Source organism: Dipodomys merriami, unplaced genomic scaffold (assembly GCF_024711535.1).
Source record: "Dipodomys merriami isolate MVZ:Mamm:240054 unplaced genomic scaffold, mDipMer1.0.p SCAF_4, whole genome shotgun sequence".
NCBI lineage: Eukaryota > Metazoa > Chordata > Mammalia > Rodentia > Heteromyidae > Dipodomys > Dipodomys merriami.
The window spans coordinates 16,465,954-16,486,288 of NW_027205603.1; the positions used below are offsets into that span (position 1 = coordinate 16,465,954).

General features: G+C 41.4%; 1 protein-coding gene across 1 annotated transcript in view; it reads right to left on the bottom strand.

The window, feature by feature from the left end:
• Window positions 1–20,335, bottom strand: part of Chrm3 (cholinergic receptor muscarinic 3) — a 355,617-nt gene that overhangs the window by 243,512 nt on the left and 91,770 nt on the right. Inside the window, exon 2 of the mRNA XM_069990606.1 lies at window positions 14,384–14,486. The gene's annotated coding sequence lies outside the window, so the exon portion shown is untranslated. The remainder of the gene's footprint in view (window positions 1–14,383; window positions 14,487–20,335) is intronic.

Genomic DNA, 20,335 nt, shown 5'->3' on the forward strand with positions numbered 1-20,335 from the left:
CACACACTCTCTCTCTCTCTCTCTCTCTCTCTCTCTCTCTCTCTCTCTCTCTCTCTCTCTCTCTCTCTCTCTCTAGGGAAGAACAACAGAATAAACCATCTATAATAAGCCATCTTAGACATTAATATCTTTCATTAGCAAGTCTGACACTTGTTTTATGAGTAGAATTTTGGAGAACTACTACAATGTGAGGTCCTGAATTCAAGCCTTGGTATTGGAACAATAAGAAAGTAATAAGTAATTGCCTTTATTTAAAGTCTATAAATTCTAAGGTAACAACATGCCATTGATGGCCTGTGTAAATCAGTGTGTCCTCTTTTTGATAATATAATATCAAGATAATCCTTTCATACCTCGAAGAACACTAGATCCGATCCAAGCACTCCCATTAAATAGTGGCTGACTAAATAAATAACTTCCTAAGTCATGACAGGACACCTAGTATGAAAAGCAAAGTCCAGAAAAATAAAGCTAAAGAGGAAAGAGTTCTCTGAAGGCTATGGGTTCAGAGCACACAGAAGGACAAGATCTAGAAATGCTCTGAGATAAACTTGATGAGACTGTTTCAAAGATAAAGGGTGATTATGGAATGAAGAGATTAACTGGAGGCAGGGTGAGGATGAACTACAGGAATGCCTAAAGTGGATGGAGCCTGTGGGTACCAATACCACATTGTTGCATGACCCTATGAACCAGTACGATTTATTTGCAATGTAACTTACGTATATGTAATGAGAACATGTTCTTATACAAATATTCCTATCTAATAAAGTCATTCAAGGACATGAACAAGTGGTTTGGGGTGGGGAATGTGGCTTAGGGAAGGGAATTCCCCAGAATGCATTACAGAAACAACGCATTACGGGGCCAAGCTCAGGATAGCTCAGGTGTTCATGGGTGTTCATCACTGGGACTTTCTGAGGAGAATCTTTTCTTGATGACACTGCAATAGAACATTTCTCAGCATTCTCATCTCATGCTGATCATCACCACAAAGGTGGCTGTCATTAGAACTGCCTGGAGAGCTCATTTTTCTTGCTGGAAAGATATCCTGGGCTGAAGTGACAGCTAAAGTTAGGAAAAAAGCTGGCACTGATAGAAAAAAAAACCATGTCAGGATGGCAGCAGTGCATCAGGAATGAGTGAGCACAGAAAGAACCATATGGGGGGGCCCCAAAGAGGACCAAGACCAGGCCAGACCCCCAGAATGTCAGGCAGAGGACAGAAGGATGCTCAGCCAGGTAAGGCAAAAGTGACATGTTTTAGAGAAGACACTATTCAAAGTAAATTCATTCTAACAGCAGTATGATCAGTAATTGCAGACAAGCAAGAGATACAGCTAAAGTTCCTTTGTTTCTCTATCTTACTTGTGAAATCCTTAATAACACAAACATATCTTTCTCCAAAATGAAAATAACTGCAGTGGGTACAAGGACTACAACAGGCTAGATCACATCCATTATGAGCTGGCATTCAAAATTTACCTAAACTAGGGGCTGGGAAGGTGGCTCAGTGGTAGAGCGCTTGCCTTGCATGCCTGAGGTCCTGGGTTCGATTCCTCAGCACCACATAAGCAAAAAAGAAAAAAGCCGGAAGTGGCGCTGTGGCTCAAGTGGTAGGGCCTAGCCTTGAGCTGAAGAGCTGAGGGACAGCACCCAGGTCCAGAGTTCAGTCCCCACGACCAGACCCCCCCAAAAATTTACCTAAACTATTTTGACTAGGAGAATGTTACTATATCAAAATAATACCTTTAAAAAATAATCCTACCAAGTGCCAGTGGCTCAGATCTGTAATTTTAGCTACTCAGAAGGCTGAGATCTGAGGATCACAGTTCAAAGTCAGCAGGGCAGGAAAGTCCGTGAGACTCTTTAATTCACCACCAGAAAACCAGAAGTGGTGCTGTGGCTCAAATAGACTGCTTGCCTTGAGCTGAAGAGTTCAGAGACAGCACCCAGGCCCAGAGTTCAAGCCCCGTGCGTAATCCTCAGAACATGGTGATGATCATGATGATGAGAAACTAGAGGAAAGCAACACTCTTATTGGAACTGACAGATTTAAAAGAGCAATGGAGACAGATATAAACACATCAATAGCCTTACCACTGATGAGTATCAATCACTGATAGACATAGGTTGGAAAATCCTGTACATTATCCCTGTGTAAGTTCACTCGGAACTAGGAAATCTTCAGCCTAGTTTTCATCAATATCACATTCCAGAGAAAAATTTCTAGGTATACAGTCTAGCAAAACAAGGGTTCAAGTTCTTCAGTTTCAAGTGAGAAGTGCTATCTGTCATCTACCTAAGTGCTTGAGGAAGAGGGCTGGCTGTCGACTCCTCCCCACTGGAATTTCAATTCTCCCTGACTAGAGGAGAATGGCTCATCCTTACTCCACCCCAATGCTAGAGACTCTGATCATCTAATCAATGTCTAATGTGCTCTCTGTCTTAGTCATTTAGTTCTCCTGGCAATTTAACAAACTCTCTTGCATTTTTGGGCAAATTATGATTTACGGGAGTGTTCTACATCCTTGCATTATTTTGAATGGAAAAGCACCTTGAGCTGTCACTAACACTGAAACTATGGCTATGTGCAGAGCAACACATGAATATAATGAATCTTCCAGCACAAGGCTAGACTGGACTTCATCCCCGAACCTGTTCTTTCACAAAGTGCTGAGCTGCGATTGGAAGCAAACACAGTACCACAACAGGAGAGAGTTCCTGTGCCGATGGCAGCTTGGCTCCATCTCCCAGGGAGAGTGTGAACTCCTGATCACCCCATCCAGTTGGTCTGGTGATTTTATTTTATTCTTTAAACTTAAAACATAAACACCCCTTTTGGTTTCCTTGGAATGCATGGCCAACTTTAGAATTCAGTGAAGGCAAGGACTTAACACATGGCCGGGGCATATGATCTCCCACCTCGTTCTCACAGAAGCCCCTCAGCCTGTGGGAGGTGCCCATGTTGACCCTCGGTGCACCTGCCTCGTGCATGTGTGAGGCTGGGTATCCCTGGGGGGCATGCTTGAGCAGCACAGGACTGCCAGTCCACTCAGCATTAGAAAACTTGCTTCACTCGCTGCATAAACCAACCATTTCCCTGATATTGCCAATAAGTAAGTGTACTTCCTAATCACCTAGATTGCTGTGGCATCAGCACTTTTCTCCATTGGCAATAATTGCAAAAGAACTTTTGATAGTTTTCTTCAGTGACCAAACCTCTGGGGTCCCTGGGAGAACTGGAGCCACTATGAAATCATTCACCCAGCACCAAAAAAGATGATCAATTTCACTTGTACCTTTATTGCTCTCGAAGCTTTTACTTATCATTGTCACTTATCATTGTACCTGGCAGATCCTTGTTTACCGTTTTAAAAACAATCTGCTGTGATATGTACATTTTATCCACACCTTTAAGATAATCAACTTTCTTAGTCATAAAACCTACAGGTGGGAAGACTATTATAGTTACACACACACACACACACACACACACACACACACACACACACATACACACACACATATATATCACATATATATTTAGATGTTGGAGATGATGTGATTGTAACAACTAAACCAATATATTCTACCTTTTCTCCTTTGATTATGTTCCTACAAAGTCTTTCTCTCTGTATCCAAAGGCTGAGAATAGGGAGGGGGGTGGGGCAGAGAAAACACTTGATAATCTCTCTAGAGCAAGAGACCCCAGAAAGGTAGACATTCTAGATGGATCCCAGCAAGCCTCATGCCATTGTTGAGGGCTGAGCGGGCAGGGCGTCTGGGCCTAGAGTTCTCATTGGAGGAGAGTCTTGCCCCACGGCTTTCTTGGGGACTGTCAGTCTAGTATCTGGAGGACGTGTGTGATCTAGGAAGAGCTGCCCCTGCTGTGGGACCTGGAACACAAGTCACAGAAGGGAAAAGGAGGTTCTAAGTGAAGGGGGAGGGGCTCTGAGGCTTCCTTCTATCCACATGGTCCAGGGGATGGGAAGATCAGCCGTGGATAGAGGCCATCCCCAAAACACTGCGTTGAACATCAAAACACCTGTCAATGTCCCTGTGTTCATCTCTGGAAGCACGTGGTCCATATCATCCCAGATCAGGTCCACACATGAGAGAACTTGACTATCCAGCGTGTATAGACAGCTGACACCAGAGAGCCTTCCTCAGTTCCTGGGGGGCAGGGTGAGGCTCCCAGGCAGTAGAAAGGGGGTGTGTAGGCCAACCCAGAGCAAGCCATCTCAGGATACTAGGCCTAGACAAAGCCCTATGTGGCATGACATGCCAGGCTCAGGGAGGGCTACAGAGAGCCCCCCCCCCAGCAGCTGCCATAGAGGGAGGTTCAACCAGAAGGAGCCACCAACTCTAAGTATGTCAAAACAGAGAAGCCCAAGCGTGCTCACCAATCCAGGTTTCACCACCATCGTGTGTGTGCTGAGGAGTGTAGGGGATGGCCAGCCACAAGGCTTTTTGGTTACCAACAGACAAGGCCAGTCCCACAAAACACACCTGGCCCTCGGGGATGGGCCCCTGAACTGTCCCCAGGAACAGTAACGAAGACACGGTTAAAGTGTGACAAACCAGACACTGGTAGCTCATGCTTGTAATTCTAGCTCTGTGGCAGGCTGAGTGTAGAGGATTGCAGTTTTGGGCCAGTTCAGGTAGAAACATCCATGAGACTATATAAGTGCAGAAGCTTGGTGTGGCAACACACCTCTGTCATCTCAGCCAGGCTAGAAAGTGAAATATAGGCAGTAGCCAGATGCACTCCTGAGCCAGAAGCCAGACCCTAATGCAAAAATAACCAGCACAGAACAGGGCTGGACGCACGGCTCCACGGTATAGCACCTGCCCAGCAAACATGAGACCCTGAGTTCTAACACCAGAACACACACACACACACACACACACACACACACACACACACACACACACACACACACACACACACACACACACACACATACACACACACACATTCATACATATAAAACTGGCTCAAGGTAGCTTCTAATAGTTTTCACCTAAAACCAATAGATTGGAGTCAAAACAAAGGAAAGGTATGTTACCTATCTGTTGAAAGTGTTGAGAAAGAATGCATTTGTCAGTTCAAGAAATTATGTATCAGGTTTACCTGCATCACACAGGATTTTTATCAAACTGTTTTGTTTTTCTGAAATAAGAAAGCAAATGCCTGAAAATAGCTTTTAATGACCCTGTAGATAAGGTAAGTAGCTCCTAGTGGTAACAATTCTTCAGCATATTTTTTTTCTTTTTGGGTCCGGTCATGGGGCCTTGAACTCTGGGCCTGGGCGCTGTCCCTCAGCTCTTCAGCTCAAGGCTAGCACTCTACCACTTGAGCGACAGCACCACTTCCGGCTTTTTCCTTTTTGCTGATGTGGTGCTGAGGAATCGAACCCAGGGCCTCAGGCATGCAAGGCAAGCACTCTACCACTGAGCCACCTTCCCAGCCCTAGCATATTTTTAATAAAGTCATTATAACTCCATTTATTGCTGAGAAGGGACAATTATACAATGTTAGTCAAGGACTGATTTTATGGTCTTGCGGTAGTTAATGTTATCTATGATTACCCTTCCAAAGCCTTTAAACGCAATGGTGGTTTTCATAAAATAAGCTCTCTCAGTCATTTTAAAGAAAGATTTTCATCCAGCGACTTTAGTTCTACTCTAATTTGGAAATCTGTCGAGAACATCTGAGTTTTCTCACTGAGAAAAAAAAAATCCCTCAGCACCCCCACATCATATGTTATTTACGATCAAGGAAAGGAATCATACATATTTGTAGCCGGGAAAAAGCCACGCTCTGTGAGCACCCGATTGGAGCCATTTCTCTGCCGTCGGACTTACCGTCGCATAAAGCTGTGGGTGTCTCACAGCCAGCTCCTGCCCAAAGCGGGGAATTGCAAAGCTTTCTCTGTGAACGCTAGCTGGAAGGATCCTCCTCAAAATCCCCTTCAAGCTGATATTCACAGGAGGATTTTTCATGTCTCCTAGGGTATTAACATCCCCAGGTATTTGACAGCAATCTAGGGGAAGGAATTAAAGAACCCAGGACCAAGTGAGTCCCGAGAGGCAGCATACACAGAAGAACTTAAATCCAAAGGAAGTGAAATTAAGTTGGCAAGTAAAAATGATCAACCCTGCTAGAGGAGATACAATGTGTTTTAATAACGACAGACTCCCTTTCCATTAGCAGGTGTAATTACTGCCACTTAAGGACCAATGTCTATGCTCGTCTGTTTACTCTGATAAATGGCAGATGCAATGCATTTCAGAGTGTGTCTTGTCTTTATGGACATTGCTGATCCACTTAAACTGGCTAAACAGAGACAATGACATAATCTCCAGGTCTATATGAATGTCTATAGCTTGGTCTGCTCATTTAGATATGCTTTTGAAATGAAATTAAAGATGCATGGAATTAAAAGAATGCCTTGGCTATATGATGTTTTAGCTCTATTATTATTTGTGTGTGGGGGGTGGCATACTATAAGACCAGATCTGAACTGTTATTTTTAATCTTCTACATTTCTTTGCTGTATTCCCATATTATCTGAACATGAACAAAATTATCACCAGGAAAATGAAATAAAAGTGTGAGTATTCTAATCTACTGTGGTCTGTTAAACAGCAAGTATTCTCTTTTGCTTCCAAATTGTATCACAAGAAATCTTATAAATACATTTCTAATTTAAAAAATAAGTTTAGCATTTATAAGATTATTTCTTTGTTGCTTTGTATGTCCCTCCCCCACAGTGTAACCCCCGCTTTCACTATATTTGATGTCAGTATAACATGTGGAGGAGATGGGGACAAACAAGTCGTTTAAGGATTCAGGTGGACCTGTTGCAACAATGAGAAGTACAAAATGTCATGTCAAAACCAGCTTTACAATGTCGGTGTGTGAGGGGGAGGGGGGTATAATTGGGTGGGGGGAGGGGGGTAAAATTGGGTGGGGGAGGGGGGAGGCGGGGAAGGGAAGTGAAGGGTAAACAAAGGAGGAGGCTGCAATGCTTGGTAAGAAATGTATGCATTATCCTGCCCATGTAATTGCAGCCCCTCTGTACAGTATGTTCTCAAATAAAATAAAATACAATTAAAAAAAAATAAGTTTATACCTGAATACTTAAAACTTGATTTCCACCACATTTAATTAGTACAGAATGAAAGTTTTACAATATAACCTCTTAAATAGAGTGAATCAGCTGAAGAATTTGAATGAAAAGTAATTTGGGTAAAAAGTTAATGTTTTTTGAATCCCAAATCTTTCTCTCCTTCAAGATTATAACTATGATAGCTTCGATTAGTTTTATTCAACTCAGCAGTCACATTCCAATATATCCTATAGAACAGATCAGATTTAAAACTGCTAGAGAAGGTACAGTATGTTACAGTATGTAAGGAACAATGGTTTTAGATGATTAGGACCCCTCCAGGGTAAGTCCTGATGATGCTGCTTTATTTAGGAAAAGGATATTTGCCGAGGGGATTAAGTTCAAGAATCTTTGAGATGGGAAGATTATCGCTAATTACTATGGAGAGCACTTAAGGTTATCATGTGTATTCTCCCACCAATGGGATTTGCGCCACACAGAGGATAAAGGAGACACAGAAAGAGGCAGAGTCTGAGTGATGCAGCCACAGGCACAGGAAAGATGGCATTCTCAGAAGCTGGAAGCAATAGGGGCTGTTTTGCTTTCTGCCTCCAAGGAGCCTTTGGGCCCATTAATAACTCCACTGAGGATTTCTATTCTCCAGGACTATGAATAAATAAAATCACTGCCATTTTCAGCCAGTAAGTTCATGGTACTTTCTTGAAGTACCAACAAAAATTAATGTTTTATTTTTCCACTAAATATTAAAAAAATTAGAACCAAGGAGAACCAATGAATGGAAATATTCCCTTTAATTAAAATGTGCCTTCACCTATGTTTGGTGTGTCAATCTCTTTCATAACTCAGGAAGAGTATACAGGCAAAAATTCCAATGAAAAATGAATTGTGTTATTCACAAACAGGGTTGGTTATAATGGTGGTTACAAGGTACAATTCTGTTAACTTTGAGGATGGAAAGGGTTTTAAATATGTACTATTTTGAGTGGGAAAAAGAATTAGTTAATTCTCTCTATTGCCAAGGAAATGGAAATCTTTCTTTGAACACATCAAAATATTTGAGGGATGATTAAAATAAGAGAATCTTGCCTGCAGGTAATTAGCAGAAATAGAATATTTCCCCAGTTTTTCTCAAGACACATTCTTTTTGTTTTCATACCAGTCATAGGGCTTGAACTCAGCCTAGGAGCTGTCCTGAGTTTTTGCTCAAAGCTAGCACTTTACAACTGGAGCTACAGCTCCATTTCTGACCTTTCGGTGAGGTAAGAGTCTAACACATCTTCCTGCCTGGGTTGATTTCAAACCACAATCCTCAGATCTCAGCCTAGGATTACAGGTATGAGCCACCAGCACCTGGCTTAGACATGTTTTTAATTTGTGTAATATTGTCCATTCTCATGCTTGGATCCTTTGGGGAACTACCTCCTATTAATACCCCAGCATATGACTTATCTGTGGCAGTCAAGGATATATTATAAAATGTCTTCTATGTCCTATTTCACATTGGGTTTCTTTCCAGATTATTTTCTCAATATTTAAATATAATCTTTATTATTCTTTGAAAAATAATTCTAAATATCGATTTCAGCATCCCATGCTTTTTGTGAAAGACCTATGCAGAAACTGGTTTCTTCTTAAAGGGTTACCCTATTTGAAATTGCCCTAGAAGAACTTCTCAGGAATCATAATTAGAAATGCATGCATTGTCTCATGAAAGAGTCTCCAAAATGGCTAAGAATTGAGTTTCTAAAAATCTTTTTTTTTGGCTATTAAATTTTTATGGAAGTCTGAGACAGGAAAGCCACTATTCTGTTGTACCATTTCCTGTCTTTACTGCGGCTCATGTAAAAGTAGAATGATTTAGTTAAAACAGCTGCCGGATTACCCAGAATAGTCAATTACTCTAACACTCATCTTTGATGGGATCCTAGCACACGTGTTTTTTTTTTTCTCCAAGCAGGATTTCCTCATTGTTGGAAACAACCATTTGTTTCCAATCTGAATTAGCTTTCTTCAAATAGTCTCTTGTCAAATGATTACTGACCTCTCCTTAGAGTTGCCACAAAAAAGAAAAACCTCAGTCCATCCATTCCTTTGCTTTTTATTTTTTATTCTAACGCTCCCTTCTTGCCTTGAAATAGATCACTGTTCTAGTATTGCAAAAAGAAAAAAAGGTCAAGATTCTGTGAGCTCACTTGGATTTCTTCACGATTATTAAGATATATCCTTAAATAATTTGCCTTTAAAAATAACAGCAGTGAAAAGGTCATCCATATGTTTGGGGAAGTGGTAGAAGAGTCATTAAGCCTCTTTCAATTGCCTGTAATAGCTCTAGGTATTCTTGATTTTTCTCCCCTTTCTAGATGTTGGTTGAGAATCTTTATTGCACTCACTGTGTGAGAGGCTGACAGCACAATGTCATATTTCCTCTGATCTGACCTCATCTTCCTGGCTTGGGTAAGCCATTTCTGTGACGATTCTTAGCAAAATATCCCTTTTGGCTGTATAAACCCAGAAAGAACAGTGCACCTCCTTCATCCCAAAGTCAAACTGATTACTATTTGAGTGTCTATATACTTAACATTCCCTTTTCACATTGACAGACACACATTATGGTCTCTTAATTTCCACTCTGTCCCCAGCAGACACCTACACACCTAGTTGTCCTCCACATAGCATGTCCCTCCTTGTCAGAGAAAGAAGGTAATGATCACCAGGCGCTGGTGGCCCACACCTGTAATCCTAGCTATTCAGGAGGCTGTGATTTGAGGATTGCGTTTGAATCCAGCCTTGGGTAGACAAATCCGTGAGTCTCTCATCTCCAATAAACAAGCAAAAAGCTAGAGGTGGAGGTATGGCCCAAGTGGTAGAGTTATAGTCTTGAGCAAAGAATTACAAGTGAGAGTGTCAGGTCCTGAGTTACTTCAAAACTCAGTATGTTATCTTTTGGCTAAAAGTGTTTAAAATGATATAAACCTGATGGTAGGTAAAAAAGTTCCTCCTTTTCATTGATTTTTTTTTTTTTTACAGATTTTTATACCAATGACTTAGGTAATATGCATATCAAAAGGCATCTCATGTAAGTCTATCATACCAAACACAATTATTTCCTGTTCAATCTAAGGACTTTCGGGTTGTTACTAATCATTTTATTCATTAATGTAATCAGTAACTATTTGTTGAATGGTAGACCCTGGAAAAACAAGTAATAAGGCAGGGACCACCCTTGAGAGCAGGTTATTTTAGTACATCACAAGGCTCACAAGCTAATCCGTACCAGATGATCTACCCTGGTTTGTAATAGGGGTCTGTATCCAGTACAGAGGTGAACACAATGATGAAAGAGGTTTTCATAGATGACAGATCAGGCAAACTGAGCTTGGAAGGAAGAAGGGGAGATTGATTGATAGATAGCAGGTCCAATCATGAGATGTTTGTGGTCATAACATGAAACTTGGTGAGCAAAGAGGAAGTAGAGACATGCAGCAATGAGAAGAAAGAGGGTCTCCCACACCTGAGGCATTCATTAGCTCATTAGCTCTACTGTCAGACTCTCTCCAGCAGGCTGAAATGGATAGAAGAAACCCACCTTCCATTTGCCAGGCAAGAGAGCTGATTCCCAGGTTTATTTCTCTTTCCCACATGATGACAATCATGTAATGGATAATCTAAGTTATGGCCACATTGCCACTTATTTTTAAAATTCCACTAGTAAAGACACTATTCATCCTCTGTCTCCAAATTACCTCAGACCCCAGATCTTAATACTCTGTGTCTCTGCCACACTCTAGTCCCACGATACCGAATGAATGAACAGAGTTTGAATTGCGCACACATACACCATTCTCCAGTCTTACGAGGCTGGATGAAACTCTTCACTCCTCTTTAGCGATTAGAGACACTGTTTTTAGAGGCATTAGCGACATGGGTGTCCTGTAGGAGACGTCTAAAGTCACCAATAAGTTCTGAAGAGAAACCTCTCAACTATATTATGGCCAAAAACAAAAAAATCCATAAACATAAAGAACTACCCATGAGAATCTGTTTAGCAGAGCTAAACATGATCTGCCTTTTTCTTTTGACTGAATTCTAAATCCTAATGCAAAACTCCAAAGTGATGGTTGGCAACACTGAGAGATGGGATGTGTGGAAGGAGGCTGAGAATGAGGAGGCAGGCCTGGGCATGAACAGCATGGGCAGGTGGACACTAGGATTGTTCGTGCTACGGTGGGCTCCTCCTCGGAAAGGAAGCTTAGAACCTGTATACTCAAGCGCCTGAACCACAACTACAACTACAGCTACCAAGGCTGGAGCTCACACAAAGATGGAGAAGAATAAACAGAGTGTGGAGGGCAGCCCCAGGCAGCTTCCTGGCCTGGATTAGTGACATTTTGGATTTACCAGTGAAGCATTCTGGTCATGGATACAGACAAATCCAGAGATACACAAGCCAAACATGGCTGCTGCTTCAGAGGGTTTACAATGAACACACAAGGGAACAGGTCTGGGCTTTCTGACCCAAGTGGAATGTATTAGTCAGGCATAGTAGGGATGGACACAGCACATGCGTCCAAGCTCCTGGCCCTGTTACCAACTCCTGCTTATCAGTGCTTCCCACCTTGGAACAAACCATGACTCATTTGGAAAATGCTACCCATTCATTGCCTCTGAATTTCGTTCCATATAAGCCCAAAGGACAATATCTCACTTTGAATCAGAACAAGAGCTGTATAGAATCTGATATGGAAAGAACACAGAATCCTGGATGTGGGGTTGAAGTTTGTATGTTCTTCACACTGAAGTACCTAGTGTATATTTCCATCTACCTTCTGAAAAAGAAAGTCTTTGTAAATGCCAATAGCCAAACTTCACAGGAAAGAAAACACTGAGCTGATACTCCCTGAGAGAACTAAAAACAAAAACAAAAAAAACACCTCAATCACAGTGGGTGTTTTGTTACTTGTTCAAATTACCCATCTATGTTTATTTCTGAAATTCTGCATTTGACAAATGAAATCTTCTAACAAGGCATATTTCTTCAAATTCCTTAAATATCAGAAATGGCAAGGCAGTTTCCATTCATAGGAATGTTGCCTTGGGTAGCCTGCATGCCATGCAAGGGAATGACGGATCTCCTGGCTTTACAACTCCCCAGGGAAGGTAGCAGGAACCCAGTCCCTGGCAAAAGTTGTCTTCAACCATTCAAGCAAGGGCAGTTTTGAGTGTAATTATCTCTGAACAACAGTAACTTCAAAACATTCAAGACCTACTGTGGATTCCACAATGAATTGATACATGACTCAGAACCCAGGACATTCTCCTTCTAAACTTGGTTCACTGAGACCAGTTGATAAGATAACTCTCGATTGAAAGGTGACAGGGCCCTCCCAGACCTGGCCATATCGCCATGTAATCTAGACTGCGAGATGTGGTAAGATTTCTTATTAGGTATCCCACTTCACAAGACACACAAGACTGGAGCAAAGAGAGGTTAGTTTGCTCAACTTTGTCAAGCTGGAGGCGTGAGTCTGAGCACATAGCCTGAGGGAGACAACCAAGCATGGCTGTCAGAGTATCTGTGACTGCACGTTACTGCTGGTGAGCACTCTTGTTTCATTTGTATGTAAGTTCTGGAAAGGAACTTTTAACACCAAATACCATCTCCTGAATAGACACACAACACAGAGGCCTATCCATGTAGGCACAATCCAGTTGAATAAACGTAGCATAGGAAAGAGTGAAGTCAAAGTCAGTGGTGTTAATAACACTTGGAATAATGAACAAGATAGTTTAGCAAAATGGATGCCAGGGAGCTAAAATGTAGCCTGGATGGGGAGGGAAGAGAGTAGGAGGAATGTGGATGAATGAACTAGCAAAGGGGAGAGAAACTGAATCATCATACTCAACATACACAAGTAGAAAGGGAAGCAGGGAGTTTGACCTAAATCTAGAGGGAAGGGATAAACAGGAAGAGAGATGGAGAGCCAGGTTCCCCAAAGTGACGGGTAACTGATCAAGATCCATAGGATACATCAGTGCACATGGTAGATTGAAACTACTTTGTGCAACCATTGGAAGATTTTTTTTAAAAAAAGAGAAACACAGAAAGCTGTAACATTAAAAAAAAGATACCCTTTCATTCATTTCATTCCACATACTTGATAGTCAAAAAAATAGCAGAAAAATATTTCCTAGTGTTTTTGAATATCCTTACTAAGTTTATGTTTCCCTTTTAAACAGGGTAGCCATCCTTTGCTAGCTAAAGAGAATGGTCATATGAAAACTTAAAGAGATTTCATAGCCATGGAACATAAATATGCTATAATGAATGAATGTCTAATGAAAGTCTTACATTACTTCTTTAGTATTCTGAATTTAAATTATCCATAAAAAGTCTGTATAAAGCTTTCTCCTCTAAGTGTAAATACCCAATAAATAAAATCTATCAAGAAAGTAAGTACCCTAAAAGGCAAAAGCAGAGATTCTTCCTGGCTGTGGGGACCAGTGTACACTTGTGTCTGGGATGGATATGTGTTTTCTCATTTTTAATAGAATTTTCTCAAATTTAAGAAATTAATGTGTGCCATCAATTAAAATTAATGATTATTTTAATGTGCATCTCTTAGGTGAATAACATATAAAATGCTTGACTGCAATAACCATTATAAAAATATAAGATGGCCCCAACCCTTTCAAGCTACTTGTAACTTTCATCAAAAACTGATGGAAATGATTTCTTTTTAACTAGAGTCTGACTAGGCAGCTCATGTTTAGTTACCCAATAATTTCCCATCCATCCCTCCATTTGACCTTCAGAATAAATATTACAAATTTAGGTGAAGCTCAAGTTGAAATCTGAGTACTATTCTCTTTATCAGTTTATCAATACATTATATGTAAGTTGATGCACCTGCTGGGTACAATTACACCAAGAAGGAACTATTTTAAAATACTAAGTAAAAAAATCGTTAGTCTTTTGGCACCAGACTTGTGTGATGTGGAACAACAGTTAAAAGAGAGATCCTCTTCTAAATACTATTTGGACACACTGACCGCGGGGTAGAATGTATCTGCACATAGCAGCCATGTTTTCAGTGGCTTCTTTCATTTTTTTCAATTGATAATGAGAGAAGACTAAACCTAGTCACAGTTCACTCCAGCAACAAAAAGTTGTGCATCTTGCACAATTATCATATAGGCACATTCTATAACCATCTCCATGTGTAAAAGAATGTGAACAGAAATTACCTACAAGTGGAGAGCCTTGTGGCTGAAGGTCGTGGAGAGGATGTACATGGCTCCTTCAGTCCACTGAGAAATTCAGAAGTGAGTATGTCATCAATGTTCATACCTAGAAGAAACACAAAAATGGCAAAACCAGTCAAGATGGAGCTCCACTCACTCAAGAGTATCCTGCAGTCATTGCCGTTTGACAAGCAACCCATGGAAAGACCTGAAACGACCTGCTTCCGTTTCATTCATCACGTGGAGAACAACTATGGGAACATAGTATTCACTCAGTAAATGTTAAGTATGATCAGGTAGTCAGTTGATCAGAGTCAAGAGATACAACAGTTTAGCAAAAAGGGAAAAAAGGAGGCCAAAACCCAAACCTATCTTCTGCCGTGGATATTTGAGCATTTTTACCATGCCATTTCATTCATTCATTTTCCCCCTTCCCCCAAGGAAATTTCACTGTAGGCAGTCAAAACAAATTCCTGGAATTTTTACAAATCCCAAGAAGAAGGGAAGTAAAGCAATTGGGCCAGGGCTCTGCATACCTCGGGGCAGGGCAGTTCAGCATGCTGCCTGCCTATAGTTACTTTTGCTTTTTAAGTCATATGGTACGGGTAACAGGCAGAGTGTTACCCAGAGGGACTTCTCTTCTCTGTGGGACTCCAAGAGATACAATGATATTCTATTCCTTCTTTTGTTTGTTCGGATAGACATGAAGTGAGATCTCACTTCAGGATACAGTGCCTGGCACAGATAAATATTTGCCGAGTAGATGAATAAATGAACAGCAACCACAAAAGCAGGCACTGGCGTCATTTTTTTTTTTTTTGGTCTTGATTCACACTTTTGTCAATCCTGTGATTTACTTGCCAAAGTTATCTTCCTGTTTGCAACACATGCTTTAAGAAGAAAAAAGTAGAATGGATAATTTGGAAAGAAAAATCATTTGAATGGAATTCAAATATGTTGCCTCAAAAAAAAAAATGACACAGTAGTTCGTTATTTAATTTAGTTCAGGGAGGAAGTTTCCAGGCTCAGTGTGGTGGCTGACATCTCCAATCCTCAATATTCAGGAGGCTGAGCTCTCAGGATCACAGTGCGAAGCCAACTCCAACTGAAAAGTCTGTGAGACTCTTCTCTCCAATTAACCCTCAAAAACCAGGAAGTGAGGACGTGGCTCAAGCAGTAGAGTTCCAGCTTTGAGGGGAAAAAAGTTAAGGGCAGAGCGTGGGGCCCTAGATTCAAGCCCTAGTCATGCCACATAAAAGGAAATTTCCCCAGAAATAGATAAAATTTGTACGGGAGGGGGAATCAACCTTTAGTTAACAGAACCTACAGAACTTCCTTCGTCTCAGAACTCAAGGCGGGATAACTACATCTGTGTAAGAGAAAAATGAAAACATCAAACTACAGTAGGAAAAAAAATGCAGAATCTAGGAGGTAGGAAAGCCTGCACTGGATAGAAAGACTGCCAATCAGTAGCAGGCTTGGAGTTCCCAATATTCAAAATCACATTTACTCTGAAGAAAGAACAGAGCTGGGGCATGCTGTCCAGAGCTGGGCTGCCCATGGACCACAAGCCCACTGCCTGTTTTGTTTTTGTTTTTAATTGTCAACAAATAGTTGTAAAAAGGGCTTACAATTCTGTAAGTCAGGTGATGAGCATCATACATCTTGGTCAATGCCCAGGCCTTCCTTCTTTCTTTCTCCCCTATTATCCCCTTCCTGCCACTCCCCTCAATTGTATTGTTCCATTCTGACATAGTATACGTTGGCTACTTGTTCAGCCTGTGAGTTCAATATGGTTTCACATCTTTCAATTTCGAAACAAATGGAAAGAATTGTGTCATATATTTGAATTTCAAATCCAAAGTCTATATATAGAACTCTGTTAGAACACAGCATCAACCCTTCATTTACATATCATCTTTGGTTCATTTTTTTTCGTTCATGCTACAATGAGAGCTGAGTAGTGATGGAGACAGAATGACATGTAAAGCCTAAAATATACATAGTCACCCCTTGGGATCAGGTGAGGACAGACTTTGGCATCCAGTGGTACCCAAATCTTCAGATGCTAAGACCTTTATATAAAAATGGCATAGAATGTGATTATTACCTACACCCATCTTCCCACACACTTGAATCATCTCCAGATTACTGGTGACACCCAGTACCACAGAATACCATGTAAATAATTACTACACAGGATTGCCTGGATAGTAATGAGAAACAAGTCTATGCTTGTTTGCCGAAGGAACAATTCTCCCCAGATATTTTCTGTCTCCCATTGGTTGATCTTAAACAACTGAGCCGAAGCCTCATTTCTATAAATGCTAGCCAGATGCACAGTCTCTCCTCTACTTCCTTCTTGGGTGTGTATCTTCTGTGTTCTTTTGTGTAGACTACATCTTTCAGCTTTGTGCTCTCCGCTGTAAATTGATAATCATGTGAAAAAAAATTCACATTAAATTCTGAATCATTCTGATTGGTCCTGTAAGCATAGACTTACATGGCAGTCTGTGCATACATTAATTATTCATATGATGCTATTTTCTGCTTATGCATCTGATAAATTACCATGATGATGAACTGTAGTCCCACGGGCAACTACACACATAGGGAGCAACACGCAGATGCGTGTTTTCCTGGTGATGTCTTTCTGGCAGGCCATTTTTGTTGTTGTTATTGTTGGTCGTGGGGCCTGAACTCTGGGCTTGGGTACTGGCCCTCAGCTCTTCAGCTCAAGGCTAGCACTCTACCATTTGAGCCACAGTGCCACTTCCAGCTTTTTCTGCTTATGTGGTGCGAGCAACTGAACCCAGGGCCTCACGTACACTCTGCCACTGAGCCACCTTCCCATCTTCCAACCCTTATGTGTCACCTCCATGCGACTCGTTCTCTGTGACCGAGCAGGGATTTAGCACTTTGAGGGGCAAAGCAGGCTCTCATCTGTAGAGAAACAAGTGGTGAGTGATGACAAGACGTGGTGGTCAGAATCTGGCTTGTAAAGAAGCTAGCATGACGATGGAGGTGGAGCCCAGGGGTAAAGCATGTACTTAGTGTGTGTGTATGCAGTTCTGAACTCAATCCTGAGTGCACACGCATGTGCACACACACGAGCACTGAGTTGCTGCTGAGGGCACCAACCATTTGGATGGTGATCCATTTGGAAACATGCACAAAATGCAAATTTCCTCCTTTTACGAATGCGCATGCGTCCGTTTTAGACACAGATTCCACAGTCTTTCTTCTCATGAACAGCTGTATGCCAGACTCGATAAATACAGATCCTACCGCAGCTATGATTATTATTATTTATCCAGAGGAGGATGTTAAAGGTAAGGGAAAAAAGAAGTGGAAACCTAAGTATATTAAATCCTAAACTCCAGGCATTTCCACACAGTGACTTCTCCAACCTTTTGTGAAATGATGGCTTTAGCAGAGCACCTGTTGGGTAAGTAGTCTATAAATGGTAGCAGTTGTGACAGCTATTCTTAACAACTCAAGAAAAGGGAAACGATTCAATTTAAACTATTCACTGAACATTTGTAATGTTTATTACTAGAAGTAGTATTAAAGTCATCCCAACATAAGAAGACATGTATAAAAGGCAGAATATTAAATGTCATGCACCATATTACGGTAGATTAGTAAAAATTAAATGACCATGTGATAAGAATAATAAGGCTATGTGTTCAAAGATGATTTATTTGAAATCTTTTAATTTATGCCTAAATGCAATGCGGTGTATTCCTAAAATTGGCTATAACTTTCTAGGTCATCATGTATGAAAAATCTCTCTCTTCTCTGAGCAAGCAAATAAATTAAGCAAATACATTGCTATTATTATACAAAGGGCCATTTATTTTACTAGAAACGTTTAGAGGGAGATTTCAAGAACTGCTGAAGTGAATTTCCTTGAAATGGAGTTACTGAAACTGTCTGTTTCACGTAAAGTAGACATGGTTTATTTATGTCTCCCCATGAGCGCACAAAATCAGCACATTACGAGAGGAACCTTTGTAAGCTAAGGTTAAACTGGGTTAGCATTTTTGGTTAGTTTTCCCATACTGCAACCAATATCTGAGACAGTCGACTTTCAGGGAGGAAAGGTTCATTTATTTGGCTCACAGCTTAGAGGTTTCACTCCATGACCAGTTGGCTGTTTTTTTTCTTCTGGGTGGGGGGAGAGGGTCCTCCTAAGGGGAGGGTATAACAGGGAAAAGCTGCTCCCCTCTAGGCCAGGAAAGAAGAGAAAGAGGAAGTGGTTTCATTTCCAGTTTTGCATTCTCTCCAAGGTCCTGAGCACCTCAGCTCTGCCTCTTAAAGGTTCCGTTCTACAACCTCCAAATAGCTCCAGGCCAAGGGGCCATGTCTTTGATACATGGGCACTTGGAGAACACTTTACATCAAACCTCCATATATTCGGTCAAGATAAAAAGTCAACATGTGCTTAAAATAATTTATTTCACATCACACACACACACACACACAACTCCATGTCTGTGAGAAAAAGAGAGGGAGATAGAAAAAGAGGCAGGCAAGAGATTCTGGCAGAGCCAGACCAGCAATCTTCACCAAAGTTTTTACTCAGGCAGTTTGGCCAGAGACCCAGCAGTGCAGAGAGAAGCGTGGGTGAGCTCGCTGGAGTCCACTCAGTTTCTAGCTCCTGTGACCGTCACACTTTGGTCTGGAGGAGGCTTTAATGGGTGTCATGAACTCCTAAAGGCATGGAGGCTCTTTTCTTACATCTTGTTCTCACAGAGCAAAGGCAGAGAAAATGGGAAGTATTTGCTGTCATCAAAGCATCCTGTCAGTCACATGGAAAGTATAAGAAATGACCTTGACTATGCAGACTTGGCCATCAGAGGATGTAAAGCAGCTCCTGGGATGTGTGTGTGTGTGTGTGTGTGTGTGTGTGTTTGTGTGTGTGTGTCAGGGGGCACGTGTATGAGAATGTGTTTATGAGAGAGAGTACATGCAAAAGCATATATGACTGTGTGAAAATACACATATGTGAGAATGTTTATGAGTGTGAACGGGTGTGTGAGTGTGTGTGAGCATATGAGTAGGTAGTGAGGTGGCTCTTCTCTTGCAGGACTTCATTCACACTCAGAGATCTGAGGTCCAGCAAACACTCCGGGCTGGGTTGGCCTGAGATAAAGCAGGATACTTGCACTGGGACACAATGGACCTGAGCTTTCCTTCACTGAAAAGCTTAGTTGAAGGGTATTTTTCCCACAGTATTTGTTCAGATTTTAGTTGTTTTTCTTTAGAAATAATTATTTTAGTACTTTGAGTGATCACAGTAGTAAGACAGGAAATAATAGATGAAATTAAAAGATGGCTTCATGAGAAAAAGTTCAGGCATAATGCAAGTAGGGGGTGTGTTTCTAAGCATGTTTAAAATTGCTACTGGGTGGGTTTGTGAGCATGCACACATTTGTAATGCTGTCAAGTTGTGTTTGTACGTATTGGCTATTAAACCTTAAGGGCTAGTTGGTTCTTCCAAGAATTAACATGTGTTTGGTCTCCCTATGGCCGTGTTACTGTTCTAATACTTCTTTTCTATTACGCTGAAGTATGTACGGAGAGTTAAATTAGACACAAAGCAGCAGATTACTGTTTCATATATAATTTACAAAACGGAGCAGCTCCTCAGTTTATCTGGGTTTTCCGGCTGGCTCTGGCATTATCTAATTGGGTTGAAATGCCCATTCATCAGAGGGTGGAAGGACTCTCTGGTGAATCCGAGCCGTCCTGGTGGACAGAGGCAAACAGGCCCTTTCCTCCGGGGTGAGAGGAAGGGAGCGAATGCAGGGAGGAGGGTAGAGGTTAGGGCAAAGGGCCGGACAGAAAAAGTGGCAAGCAGCTTAGATTTCATCTTCCCTGGGGGAAAATGAGAGGATGAAAACCACCTTCAGAGAGACTTGCATCATACTTCGCAATTGCATGGAAGAT